This window comes from Myotis yumanensis, unplaced genomic scaffold, assembly GCF_028538775.1.
Source record: "Myotis yumanensis isolate MYYU_CA2020_CCGP unplaced genomic scaffold, mMyoYum1.0.hap1 SCAF_8, whole genome shotgun sequence".
Taxonomy (NCBI): Eukaryota; Metazoa; Chordata; class Mammalia; order Chiroptera; family Vespertilionidae; genus Myotis; species Myotis yumanensis.
This window is the reverse complement of record NW_027223759.1, coordinates 47,711,531-47,726,482: the sequence shown is the minus strand read 5'-3', so window position 1 is coordinate 47,726,482 and position 14,952 is coordinate 47,711,531. Positions and strand designations below refer to the sequence as shown.

General features: G+C 39.5%; 1 protein-coding gene across 2 annotated transcripts in view; it reads left to right on the top strand.

The window, feature by feature from the left end:
- The window catches only part of CERS6 (ceramide synthase 6), a 271,370-nt gene that overhangs the window by 139,281 nt on the left and 117,137 nt on the right, over nucleotides 1-14,952 (top strand). The gene's annotated exons all lie outside the window — the stretch shown is intronic.

The following is a 14,952-nucleotide window of genomic DNA, read 5'->3' as shown; positions in this document are numbered from 1 at the left end:
GTGGGCTTAAGAGCCTTATAAAGTCCATCTGAGGCTTGAAAGAAGTTAGTTTCCACATCACACATCACACAACTTGGAAAAAAAATCAGTTGTAATGTATGTTATCATTGTAGTCTTCACCAAAAGAAATTATATTTTAGTATCTTTATAGTTATTAACAGGGTAACATCGACTGCTGGTGGAAAGTTCAGTTCCTTTCATAGATTGTGTTTCCCCTGAAGCTTTGCAATTCCTGCATCTTTGAAAGCAAGTTCCTGAGGCTGCCATAGTCTTCTTGGTTATTTCGATACTTAATGTCACTATGAACAATTAGGCTGCTTATTAAAGTCAAGACTCATGAAGACTTATCTTCTCAGAGTCATGCACATATAAACAATAGTGATTATTTTTTGCAGAAAATGGGGAATTATTTTTAAAATATTTTATATTATTAACCTTTAAAGTTATATCAGTGTTATCTTTATTTCATTCAAATATTTTTCCAAAATATTTTTTCCATTGTGCCAAGTGGTATGCCTTACTAGTAAATTTTCATGTAAATATTGATGTGGAAATTGCAAATACATTTTTATTTTAAAAGTCTAAGTTATAAGATATTGTCTGCCCGTGGCAAATTCTATTCTAAAGAGTGGCTGTTTTTCAATATCATGTTTTCCTAAAGGAAATATTCTTTTTACTTGTTGTCTTTTCCTTTAGCAACTACACTTATTTTTTCACTTAATAAGATCACATGCCCCAGAGGCCATTTGAATAGATTTAAAAGGATGAGCTTCATTCTGCAGGCTGTCTGAGGATAAAGAAATTCTCAACTTGGATAAATAAATATGGTGGAAACTGCTTATTTTGGAACCCTACTGTTCTGGTTCCCAAACTTACTTATTTAGTGAAAAAATGGAAAGAATGGCTGAAGAGCTTTTACGCTTCCAAGTTTATTACCTTTGGAGAGGAAGTAGCTTTGCATGAAATTTTAGCTGACACGGCAGAGCTGGGCTTCATGAGATCGCCGCCTTGCTAGCTGAGGTCAAGGTTTGGAATTCATGTTGGGTTCTGTTGGTGAAGGGCTTTGATGGAGAGCAAGGGAAAATACTGAGAGCCAAGAGCCCTTTTTCTGCCCTTTCCCCCAGATCTGCAGGACATGGTCTATTCTAGCCCTCATACAGCCAGCCTACCATTTGTCATCAGGACAGGAAACACTTTGACACTTCACTCTGTTCCTAAACGAACTAAATGGGACAAGAATACTTTTAATCACCAAGTCCTCAGTGGCTCTGTAGAAGGCTGGAAGAGGGCCTGTCAATAGAATATTGTTTTGAAAATTGTTTTTCCTTACACTATACAGTTCCCTTTCAAATGGCCCCTAAAATGCTTAAAAATGAGAAAAGGAACTAGATGTTGTTCTTCATGTTGAATGACTTGTATTTTGGGTTTCTTCCTTTAATACTATTTAAGATGCAGTCAGTTGCGGATGAACTGTATTGTTTACTTTAGTCATAGAGAAGTGCACGCAGAATCCACGTGACTGAACTGGCGGTGGAGGACTTCATAAGCCATCTTGTCCAACCCTCTTATTTCACAGCTGACGAAGCAGAAGCCCTGAGAGGATGGGTGGCCTCCCAAAGGTCACACAGTTCATTTATTAAAATGAAACTGAAATGAAACATACTGCTCTGTCTTATTCCAGTATTTTTTCCCCTTCACCAGTCTGCCCTAACCTCAGCACGATTTCCAAATGATTTTCTTCTTTGGTTAAGTTAGCAAAATTGACCTAATGTAGCCCGTTGTTTCTATTATAGAACTTTAAATACTTTAATGGATATTGAAAATATATTTCTATTCACTTTCTTGGAGTGGACAATATATTTGTCCATCTAACCTAAGAGGGGAAAAATTATTGTGCAGGCAGCAGCAGAAAGAATCAAAAGAAGGTAGTGAAAATTTTCACAATACCCTAAATGTTTAATAATAAAATACCATGGTAGTGGACCAATTATTAAGAGGTGAGAGACCACAGCTGCTTCTTACTTCTGGCATCAAAAATATGGATTATTACATGGGCTGTCAGAAACCTGACTGGGCAGCTTGCACTGCCTTTAGGCAATTTTCTTCTGCCTTTAGGTCAAAAGAACCTGATACATATCATTTTCTAGTGTGGATTAAATAACTTTTAAGAACTCTTTTTACCCTGAAATTCTATGATTCAGTTAAAAATATATTTCTCAAATGCAAAGCACCATGATCCCACAGTAATGGACAGAGAATCCTAAAAAGTAAAAGCAAACAAATAAATTAATAAATAAAAATTGGAAAACCATAGAACTGTAGATATAAAAGTTATACATATGATCTAAACACCTTATTTTATAGATGGGGTATGAGGTATCAATCTCTAGTGTAAGAATAGCTTTAGTTTTCTCTTCCATGTTGAAATATATTCAGGATAAACACTAAAGTTTTATCAAATGATGTTAACTTTTCCAACTTGAATTGGCTTAATCCTATAGGAAGAATATACATATTTCTCTGGGTATTTAGTAGAATTTCAACATGTAAATATAATTGACTTAAGTGCCCTTAGTTTTAAAATATTTTTTTTGCATTTAGGAATAAGGCAGTTAAGAAATTTTTAATACATATAAAGTAGGGTTATGTAAGTAAACATTTGTACTGTCTTAGTCTTGGGCCTCTGAGAAGGAGACATGAAGAAGAGATTAAATGTGTAAGAATTTGATTAGGGGGAATGTCGTGAGTCAAAATGTGGAGGGGGGAGGTTAATCAGAAGAGCTTTCTGACTACAATATGAGACTGACGCTGAGTGCAAAAGACAGGGAAGGAAAGGAAGAAGGTTGAGTGAAGCTGTAGGTCTGCTGTGCCTTTCTGAGGAAAATTCAGTAAGGCCATTGGGGAGCCCTGGAACCATAGTTGACCATCAAAAGAGACTTGTGCCTTCCAGAAATGGGCTTGCCTTTAGTATTCCTGTCCAGCATGGTCTTCATGCAAATGGAGCTGTGGATTTTATAGCATAGCAGCTGGGCCCTGGGTTAATTATAATCCCAACCGTCCAAGATCCAAGAGCACATCCATGGTTGCCATGTATGCTTTATTTTAAAAAAAAATATTCCAGCTATTCTGAGCAAAGCTAAAGGATATGTCATGAAATAAGACCCTATATAATAGAAATTCTGTTTTCATATATAGGATGCCTAGATGCATAGAGAACTATTCATCTATCGTACTTTTATTATTTCATTTGACTTATGGGTGGACTTCATCTTCATAGTTCTTCTAGTTGATGTGTAACTGTGTCTTTGGAGCAATACACAGGCTGACTTCCCACATGAGTTGGGTAACCATACAAGCTGTCTTAGGGTTAATTGCCCCACATTTTCAGATACCTTCTAGAGTATGTATGTTTATTTATATGAATCAGCAAAATATTTTTGTAGTTTCATGCTGACACATAAAGGAATGAGCTTCATTTATAGTGATGTGATATTGCTCAGGTGTGTATATGTTGTCTTTGCTTTCTTAGTTTCTTAAATTAGAGCTCCCTGTGTTGATAGCACTACCTTTGGTCATGAAAGTAGATTCTAGAAGGCATTGATCTTACAGACATGTTAGTGAACTGTTAAGTAAAGTTATTGCAACATTAGTAGGAAATATTTAAATAATTGAAGATCAGCCTTGCTCAATAGTCTGTTCCCATAATTGCTGGACACAAGTGATTATTTTCCTATTGATATGATTGGCAGAGACAAGTACTTTTATAAAAAAAGACCCATGATTGCTTCAAGCGGTCTGAAATCCTACCACACAGTGTGTTCATACAAATGAATACATTTTCCTAGGTCCTAAAAGAAACCACGGATCAAGCTTTTAAAAATAGAGAAAGCCACCTCTCATTTACTATTACCTTCCTTCTCATTGGTAAATGGAAGTTTGTGCTGGATGGAGTTCTTTAAATAGTTTTCTTTGAGTGTGTGTGTGTGTGTGTGTGTGTGTGTGTATATATATATATATATATATATATATATATATATATATATATATATATACATTTTCTTAAATATTATGTCACAGGAAAGCATTGCAGATAAATGTACAACTGGGATTTAGGTAAATGTTTTTTCTTATAATCTACATGTTAGGCTAATGCATTTCCAACTTTTTTGACTACATGGTGCCTTTTATATCACAGTCCATTTTGTATACATGCATGTATGTAATTAAACTATAGAATTTACTCAAAATGTACCTAACCTCTGTATCAGTCAGTGTTCCATCAGGAGACAGAAACCACTGGAGTTCTTTTAGGAGTGACTATAATATGCAGAATCATTAACCATAGGGGAACCACCATGACTGTGTCAGTCTAAGTAATTGATCTGCTGACGGTTCGCTAACAGTCTGTGATAAGGAGCTTGACCTGAATGTAAATCAGCTCACTGCTTCTTTTTTTGAGAAAGTCTACCTATGAAGAAAAGTCAGCTGAACGACACAGTGTGCTTAGTGGAGGTTAATTCACATTCTGGTGAAGCAGTAGCTAACGTTTCAAGGACTAGCATTGTGTGTACGTGACACTTTGATTAGCACTACGCTGAAATATTACTGCAGTATGTAATGTCAGAAAGAAGCTCCCACTCTGAGGACTAGAGCGTGTAGGGAGAAGGTTGGGTTGTCAGAACCTAGCAGCTTGAAGGAGCCAGACAAGACCTCTGAGGAGAGAACGCTGACCAGGTGGAGTCTGTGAGGGACCACAGTGAGACAGTGAGGCTGGTTCTGGAAATGAGGAAAACCACACACTGCAGTAGAATGAACTGCCACTGTGGGATGAGGATGCATTGCTGAGGGAGGGGGAGTGAACAAGAACAGGGAGCAGGACAGAAAGAATACATGGAGGGCCCTTAAGACGGCCTCAGAAGACCAAGCCGTTAATCAGTTTTATGCCCTTAAGCAAGTCATTTAATCTCTCTGGGATTTCATTGCTGCATCTCCAAAATCAGCAATGCTGGACTAACATAACATTTTCTAAATTCATACTCCGTAATTCAATAAGAATAGCTAATCATTATGGTAAACTGACACAACCTATTCAGAAAGCAACATGGTTTTTTAGAATAATAACCATAAGTATGTTCATATACTGTGACTCAGCAGTTCAACTCCTATGAATTCTAAGAAAAGAATTGTACAGAACTGAAAAAAATACATTTGTAAAGTTATTTATTACAACTTAAATATGTCTATCTATCTATATATAAAAGCATAATATGCAAATTGACCAGACAGCGGAATGACCAGTTGCTATGATGTGCACTGATTACATAGGAGCTGCCCAGCTGCAGGCGGGCAGTAAGGATCGAGGGGTCCCAGACTGCAAGAGCCCCAGACTGTGAGAAGGATGTCCGCCAAGGGTCCCAGACTGCAAGAGGACACAGAACAGGCTGAGTGCACGAATTTCATGCACTGGGCCCCTAGTGTATATATATATATGGGCATATCCTATCTAATCAAGATGGAATATGCAAATTGACCATCACACATCACAAAAGATGGCAGTGCCCATAGTCACAAGATGGCGGCGCCTAGTCCCCTCAGCTCCACCGGAGTCCCCCAGTCCTTCAAGCCCCGCTGCGGGTGGCAGGCCCGCAGTGCAGCCTGACTCGCCCTCAGGCAGGTCCAGCCGCTCCTTGCTCCTGCTGCCGGAGTCCCACAGTCCTTTCAGCCCAGCTTGGGGGGCGGCAGGCGCACAGTGCAGCCAGACCCGCCCTCAGCCCCCAGCCGGCCTGGGCCGGCCTGAGATGTAGGCGAGCCTCAGGTGTCAGCTGCCCAGCTGCCTAGAGCTTCCCCAAAGCACAGGCAAGTCTCGGATGTCAGCTCGCCAGGGCTGGCCCAAGATGCAGGCAAGCCTTGGATGTCAGCTGCCCAGTATATATATACTAGATGCCCAGTGCATGAAAATTCATGCACTGGAGGGGGGGGGGGGTCCCGCAGCCTGGCCTGCCCCCTCTCATCATCCGGGAGCCCTTAGGGGTGGGAGGCGACTCAGCGATCAGGGGAAGGCGATGCCCCATCACACCTCTGCTGCTGCCACTGCTGGCAGCACAAGCCTCTGCTGGCCCTGGTTACCTGAGCCTCTGGCAGCCCTGGGTGGCTTGGCAGCTGCCATCTGAGGCTTGCCTGTGCCTCGGGCCGGCCCTGGGTGGCTGGGGGGCTGAGGGGACTGGGGGACTCCAGAGACAGGCACACGGCAAGGCCACCCCGGTGGGGATTAGGGGACTGGGCGCCACCATCTTGTGGCTGTGGGCGCTGCCATCTTTGAGGGCAGGGCAGTCAATTAGCATATTCCTTCCTTATTGGCTGTGGGCACCACCATCTTTGAGTGTGGGGCAGTGAATTAGCATATTCCCCCCTCATTGGCTGTGGGTGCCGCCATCTTTTGTGACAGCGTAAGGGTCAATTAGCATATTCCCTCTTTATTAGATAGGATATATATATATATATATATATATATACACACACACACACACACACACACACATACATGCATGCAGATTATAACAAAAACACAATGTATATTGGTAGAATTATTTAAATTATTACTATCAAAATGACAGAATAGCATGCAACCATTTAAAATAATAACTATAAAGTAACTATATTATTTGTAGTCTTAATAAAATGTTTAGTATAACTTTACATGAAAATAAGCAACAAACTCTTGTATATGTTGCTGCGATAATCAGATATTTGGATAAATGGAAGGTAGTAGGTAAATATGAAAAGATTCCTTTTAGAGAGGCAGAACTGTGGATAATTGTTTGCTCAAAATGTCTTTACTACTTTATCTTCTATTAAATAATTAGCCCTAAGATGTAGGAATTAGAATGGAAATGACTATGCATAAATTTAAGTATACTTGGGTTATGAAAGAGCTTCAGTTGCAACTTCTAAAAAGAAGAAAAAAAATTTTAAGTTAAATTCCATGTAAATGGCCCTAGCTGGTTTGGCTCAGTAGATAAAGCATCAGCCTGCAGACTGAAGGGTCCCAGGTTCGATTCTAGTCAAGGGCACATGCCAGGGTTGTGAGCTTGCGATCCCCAGTGGGGGTGTGCAGGAGGCAGCCAATCAATGATTCTCTCTCATCATTGATGTTTCTATCTCTCCCTCCCTCTCCCTTCCTCTCTGAAATCAATAAAAATATATTTTTAAAAATTCCATGTAGCTGAAACCGGTTTGGCTCAGTGGATAGAGCGTCGGCCTGCGGACTGAAAGGTCCCGGGTTCGATTCCGGTCAAGGGCATGTGCCTGGGTTGCGGGCACATCCCCAGTGGGAGATGTGCAGGAGGCAGCTGATCGATGTTTCTCTCTCATCGATGTTTCTAACTCTCTATCTCTCTCCCTTCCTCTCTGTAAAAAATCAATAAAATATATATTTAAAAAAAAATTCCATGTAAATGGCTAAGAGATACAGAAGTTTTGTCAGTTAAGTCCTAGTGTTCATGTTAGTCTGGTTTTCACTGCCCTAATCTCTGAATTTCCTCTCAGGGGTTCCCTTTACTGATCGTAGTATTGCTCAGAATGCCCTGGAACAGTATATGCTTTCTAAGGAGCTTTTTTGAGTCTCTGTGGGGATTCTGGTAAGATTCAAGCCCTATTTCCATAGCAGGTTTATATGGCCTATGTTAGATAATAACTTGGAATTCCTTATTCCATGTAGCATTTAAAAAACTTTTCTTCCAGTGAGTCCCACCTCTTTGGGATTGAGATAATGACTTGGAAACACGATTGGCTCAATGCATAGCTGGGATGAAATTTTGAAACACTGATAATAATAATAATGGTAATAGCTGTCTGGTATTGAGCACTCACTATAGGCCAGGCATTATGTTGCTCACTTGGTATTCATTTCTCATGGGCTGCTTAATGTAACTCCTTATTAATGAAGAAACCAAGGTGAACAAAGGATCAGTAATTTGCCCAAAGTCATAGAACTAGTCAGTGGGAGGCTGAGATTTCAATCCATATATTTTGAGCAAATGGCCTACTTGTATCGAGGCTTCATTACTGACTCAGTAGATCAACTGGACTGATCAGTGTTGACTAGGTAACAAGAAAAAGCAAAGGCTCTGTCTTATAACTATATCTATTTTAAGACTACAGAGTTAAACTTAGTGATGATATTCAAAAGGCCTAAATTAAACACCAAACTTGCTTATTTATCTACTTTCAAATGAAGTCACGTTGACCAAGCCAAGAATCTGTAGCTTGCTGCATTCTTAGTATTTTTGCATCTCATCAGAAACTATCTGCTAATTTTCAGACTGGGTATAAATGTCCCTTTTTATGCAACCCAATGTAATTATGCAACACAATTTTCCTCTTCTTCTATATACATATTTACTTTCTACAGTGTGACTAGCAAACCATTAATATACTCTTCACAGTAAGAAGCTGATTTGGACACCTCAGTATTTTCTACATTTCAGGGAATGTGTTTTAGGTGAAACTATTCATTGTCTAGGATAAATGAAAACTTGTTCAGATGGTAAAACTTTCCATCAACTGAGGTTATACCTTATAGTGTTTCATTTAATGAAATGTAATAGTTTAATGTTGGTTGTGTAAAATGTTCTCTAAAGAGCACTGAGAAGCCTTTTACCCAGGTTGTCTTTGCTTTGTGTTCAGGCTTGAAAGAATGACATTCACACCAATGGCTTTCTCCAGATGGTGAAGTAGAAGGATTTTAGGATTTACAGGAGTTCATGAAGCTGAAATGGATTTTTGTGGGAGGGAAGGTACTTGTGTCAACTCCCAAGTACAGGTGGCGACTGCTGCCTTACTGAGTGGTACTTGCTCTGTGTAATTATTTATACAAGGGTTTGTGGATTTGATGCTTGGTCAAACCATGAGTCTTATCTTTTCAACTCACTTAATAAAATATCAATTTTGTAGAAACTCTAGAAATAAAAAAAGTATATTTCATAGGCTACTAAAATAACACTGATTTAAATATGACATTCATTATTAGACAGCCCCCTAAAGGCATAAACGTATATGTCTCAAAAGTTTAGAGCTGAACTTGACAATGAAAACATTGCTCCTCATTTATATGCTGTAACAAAGCTAGTGCTACAGGCTTCCTTTGGCTCAGGCCAGCGCCCGAGAACTGAATTGCATTCGTATTCTTCTCCCATTTCCATGGGGAATAGAATCTAGTCACTCTCAGAAGAGTTCAGGTAATTTGATATGAAATAATTGATCCATATGTCAAAATCTGTACCTGCACATTCACTCTGCATTAGCTGAATCATCATCTGACACCTGAAGAAAATTCCTTTTCTGAATTCAACAAGAAAAGCACTATTCTCATTAAGTTTTGTTTTAATAAAGTCTGTGAGTTAATGACTTTCACAAACAATCGTCATCACCATCAAACATTTTCCTTATCAACAATAATGAAACCAACCAGATGATCTTTGCTTAAAAAACAACAGCTTTCTTGGAAAATTAGTGAGATGTTCTACTTTCCCTTTTGAAATTGGTGTTGTGTCCCTTCAGGAAAGGTCCAGTCTTGTCTGTGTGTGTTTGGAGTGGGACGGGAGGACTGAGGACTCCTATTTGGTGTGGAGTGGAGCAGTGGGCATTCCCACCTGACCAGCTCATGCTCTGATTATGGCTCCACGTGTAGCTTCAAGAAGCTAGTTCAGAGAGCTTTTGGATACTGGGTCAGCTAGACTCAGGTGGAAGGTGGGACAAACGGTTTTGTCTTTTTTGGTTTTGCCCCCTTCTCCTTTATTAATGCACACGAGAATAGCCCTGCTGCTAGAGGCCATTGCTGACATTGTTTAGGATTTTTGTGTGCAAAGCCTGGTAATGCCAGTCACCTTGGAATGACTGTTCCCAACGCTGAAAGAAGATGGCTCTTTTGTTCTCAAGGAATTCAGGCTTCCATAAGGTAGTGAACAACAAAAAGGATCAAATAATTTTTTCAGGCAAAATAAATTTATAGTGCTAGAGGTAGTTCTCTAAGGTGAGGGAGTAGGCAGGAGAAAGCCTTCTAGAGTGCTGGAACTCTAGGTCTTGATCTGGATGCTAGTGACATAGTGTATTCATATGTAGACATGCAATGTAGGTACTTACACATGTAAACATGCATCATATTCCTGTGCACTTAGATTTGTGCACTTTATTGTATGCAGGTTATATTTCAGTTAAAAATAATAAGACCTGATAATGGTTTCTGATAAATCTGTAGCTGCCATATAAGCAGTCACTGCATGTTATTGAGTGGACATGTGGGCACAAGATATTTGAGGAGCAAAAGCTATTATTTAAAGGGCATTCCATTCATATCTCTTCTAAGAGCTTCTGTCTATTACTGATGGGAGATATTGAACTCTGTTCATTTGTTCATTCTTTCATTTGGTATCTGGAGCACCTGCCCTATGACAGGGACCATGCTAAGTATCAGGGATAAAACTGTTAGCAAGGAAGTCTGAATCTCTGAGCCAACGTTGTTCTTCCCTTCCTTGGGAATCAGTAACATAGGAATTTAATTCAATTTAGTTAACGTGTATTAAACATATACTATGCCAAAACACAGTGGCAGAGAGTAGAGGGAAGGCATGGTTCTGCCTTTAAGGATATTATAATATGGCTGAGGACTTAAAATTTCTCTATAAATACTTACGAGATGAGACTTTGTTATAAGTGGTAAAAGTACAAGGTTCTTGCCCAGCCAGCTTGGCTCAGTAGTTGAGCGTAGACCTATGAACCAGGAGGTCATGGTTTGATTCCCGGTCAGGGCATATACCTGAGTTGCCGGCTTGATCAATCCCCAGTGTAGAGCATGCAGGAAGGAGCCAATCAATGATTCTCTCTCATCATTGATGTTTCTGTCTCTCTCTCTTTTTCTCCCTTCCTCTCTGAAATCAATAAAAGTAAAAAAAAAATTAAAAATGTAATGCTTTCCCTGAACTAATAGATAGTTTGAATTCTGACCCAACTTAAATGATTAGTACATTTTATGTGATTAGTACATATAATTATATGATTGGTACATCCTCTTATATGATTAGTCTATCCAACCAGATCTACTCTTAGAATATTAGTTATGAGTAGTTGATTGGATGTTTCCAATATTTTTTGTCTTATGTTTAAAGGAGCATATGTGTATGTGCGTTACCTATGCATGCAGTATGGTTAGTAAAGCTGTGGTGACTGATACTCAGGGTCGCACTGCTAGGAGGTGACTGAAGGGTGCTTCAGGATATGTAAGGGATTCCATTACTGCAGTGTTAGCAGTGTAATCAGAGCATCAAACTGATTCTCAGGTCCCCAAATTGAAAGGTCAGGTATTATCCCCTCTTCTTTACAGTATAGTGTGTTCCTTTTCATAGCAGATATCCTTCCTTAGGGGGTTAAATATAAAAGAAAATACCATAACACAGAGTTTCTTAATAGGAACGTGGTGTTCATCACAAGCAGAAAAATTAGTTGGCTCCAGCTATTCAATACAAAGAGGTGGGTAATAACTAGACTGCAATGCTCTGTGTATGTGCATGCATGCCCACACACACACACACACACACATCATGGGTATATGAAGCATGAATCAAGAAATAGTTCTTTCACCTTGTTCTTAATCATGGTTCCTCTCACCCTCGCTTCAGTTGTTTTTCTTAAACTAGCAGTTGAAGCTGTAAAGAAATTAATAAAGTGGTACTTTGCCAATTATCTTGACTTCATGTGAATTATGAAAAAAGAGCCATGTAAAAACAAAATTAGAATACTGTGGCTACAATTTGATTTGGGTCCTCTTGACCTAATTTACAAGATCCTAGACAGGAAAATGATTTCCCACTTGACTTTTCTTGTTAACCAGGCCTTTAACCTCAGAGAATGGACTCCTCTAATTGACTTCTAAGTAGTGCAAGAAGTGTTGATAAGCATGGAGTGTGGTCAACAAAGGCAGGCAAAATTCTGATGACCAAATAACTGATTACCACATAATAAAATTCTGATTACTATAAAGAAAAACACAGTCCTATAGATACTTAGGTAACTTATGTAACCCTCTAGATGAGAGTGTAGAAATTAAAAGTATAGTTTAGTTTTTGATACTGGTTGATTATTATGACAATCCCTTATCAGGAAGTGACATTCATTCATTCATCCATTCATTCAATAAATAGATGTTCATGCTATGAAAACTGGCTTTTTAAAAAATTAGGTATTGTATGGTAATATTATTTAAAAGTTGTACCTAATGGCCATTTTTAAGTATCGTGTTGGAAATGTTATTCTCTTACCTTCTTAAAAAAATTATTAATTGATATTTAGAGAGAGAAGGAGGGAGAAGGAGAGGGAGGATTAGAGAGAGAGAGAGAGAGAGAGAGAGAGAGAAACATTGATGTGAGAGTGAAACATTGGTCCACTGCCTTCTGCAGGCCCCCTACCAGGGATCAAGCCACAATCTGGGCATGTGCCCTGACTGGGAATCGAACCGGCAACTGTTTGGTGCACGGGATGATGCCCAACTAACTGAGCCACACTGGCCAGGGCTATTCTCTGCTTTTTATAAGTTCCTCCTGACATACATTTGAATGTTTTTATTGCAATTACTATAACATTGGAGTTTTTATTCTCATATGCTCAATTTGGCAATTCTAGGTCAAGAAACTGATAGAAGTACAGAATGGACTCCCTTTAAATAATAGAAAAATTGGCATTGTGAGAAAAAGTACTAATTTATAGCTCTTTTAACTTTAACTCTATTTTGCATGCTCTGAAAAAATATTTTATGTAGTAGTTAATGCCATTGGATGTAGTCATACTTGACTGTTGCAGGTTCAAACCTTTAAGCATAGATAACATAGATTTTTCCATTGGTAATAGCTTCTGTTTTTGTTATTTTAAGACTTAAAAAAATTTTTGTGTGCTAGAGTATATATGGAAAGTCCTTGCTGTTTTCTCATAGCCTTTGTTTCAAAGAAGTGATATTCTATTAGAATATTTTATCCTTTTTAAAAAAATATATATTTTATTGATTTTTTACAGAGAGGAAGGGAGAGGGATAGAGAGTTAGAAACATCGATGAGAGAGAAGCATCGATCAGCTGCCTCTTGCACACCACCTACTGGGGATGTGCCCGCAACCAAGGTACATGCCTGTGACCGGAATCGAACCTGGGACCCTTCAATCCGCAGGCCGAGGCTCTATCCACTGAGCCAGACCGGTTAGGGCAAATGTTTTATCCTTTTAAAATGCATGAAATCCTGTTGATTACTAAGGTCAAAAAGAAAATGTTCCAGGAGTAGTTCTCAAACTCAAATGTGCCTGAGGGCTTGTTAAATCAGAGATGGCTGGGCTTTCCTCCAGAGCTTCTGATTCAATAGGTCTGGATGAGGCCTTAGTATTTGCATTGCCAACAAGTACGGAGGTAGTGATGATGGCAGTGCTGGTCCAGAGACCTCACTTTGAGAACTACTGTGTTACAGTGTGGTGCCCAGAAATGCTAAATACTCACTAACCATGTGCATTAGTTTTCTGTGGCTCCTGTAACAAGTTACTACACACTTAGTGGCTTAGTACAACACAGATTTATTCTCTTACAATTGTGAAGGTCAGAAGCCTAAAAATCAGTGTCACTGGGTTAAAGTCAAGACAGGTAGAGCTAGTTCCTTCAGGAGGCTCTGGGGCTTTTCAATTCCCAGGGGCTGCCTATATTCCTTGGCTTGTGGCCCCTTCTTTCATCTTCAGAGTTCATCAGTCTAATCTCTGCTTCTGTCATCAGAATGCCTTCTCCTTTTCTCCAGTCAAGCCTCCCTCTCTATTCATCTTATAAGGACACCTGTGATTATAGTTAGGACCCATCTGGATAAAGCAGAATCACTTCCCCATCTCAACACCCTTATCTTAATCACATCTGCCAGTTGCTTTTGCCACATAAGGTAACATTCACAAATGTTAGGGATCAGATCTTGAATATCTTCAGAGCTAATTATTTAGCCCACAATACTGTGAAAATCTTCTACTCATCTTTCCTGATCTCTCAGGAGACATTCGCTAGTATATCCAGAGAGAAGTGCCACTTGGAAGTTGAGTCATTTTGCGTCGCCTCTCATATGAAGCTGGAGATGATTTGCAAGTGGTACCACATCTGCTTCTGCAATAAATGTTCATGTTTTTCTATTATCTTAAAAATCATGGGAAAATAATTTAATTAGTTTCTATAACAATATTTTGATTTTAATTAAGAACTGGGATAGCATGAAATCTGGAGTTTTCTATGAAAGTATCACATATCCCTCATCCTTAAAGAGCTTACACACTAACGGAAGATACAACTTGCTCACAAGTACATATGACATCAGGTAGCACATGGTAAAAGTCCTGCAATGGTGGTACACACAAACCTAAGATTAGAGAAGGAGGAGGGAGAATTCTTGACAAGGTGCTCCGAAAAGACTGAACTAAGCATGTGGTATTGCGGTTGAAAGATGCAGGAGGAGGCTTCAGCTGATGGTAGTGACAAAGGAGGTAAAGGGAAGAACAGTGTCTGGAAAGAACAGATACAATAGGTCAGAACTTGAGGGGAGCTGTATGTTTAGGGATAGAAGAGGGGAGATAGCAAGCATGATGTTGATGAGAGGCAATGGGGCAGATGGGCATGGGCCATGATTGCCAGATCAAACATTTAACTTCTAAACAGGAAACTTAGGGAAGAGAGAATTAAGAGATGACGGGTGATTGAACTGGAGCTGGAGAAAGGCCAACGGTTTGCAATGTGAGGAATGAATTAGTAGCCAAAACCGGAGGGAGGGAGACCTGTCTGGGCCACTGCAGCCGTCACCATAGCCTTTGTGCCGGATTGGCCCACTTGTGGTGAGAACTGGCTCTGGTGTGTCAGTGTGGATTTTCCTGTCGGCTACGCCCAAGAAGGGCAGGAGG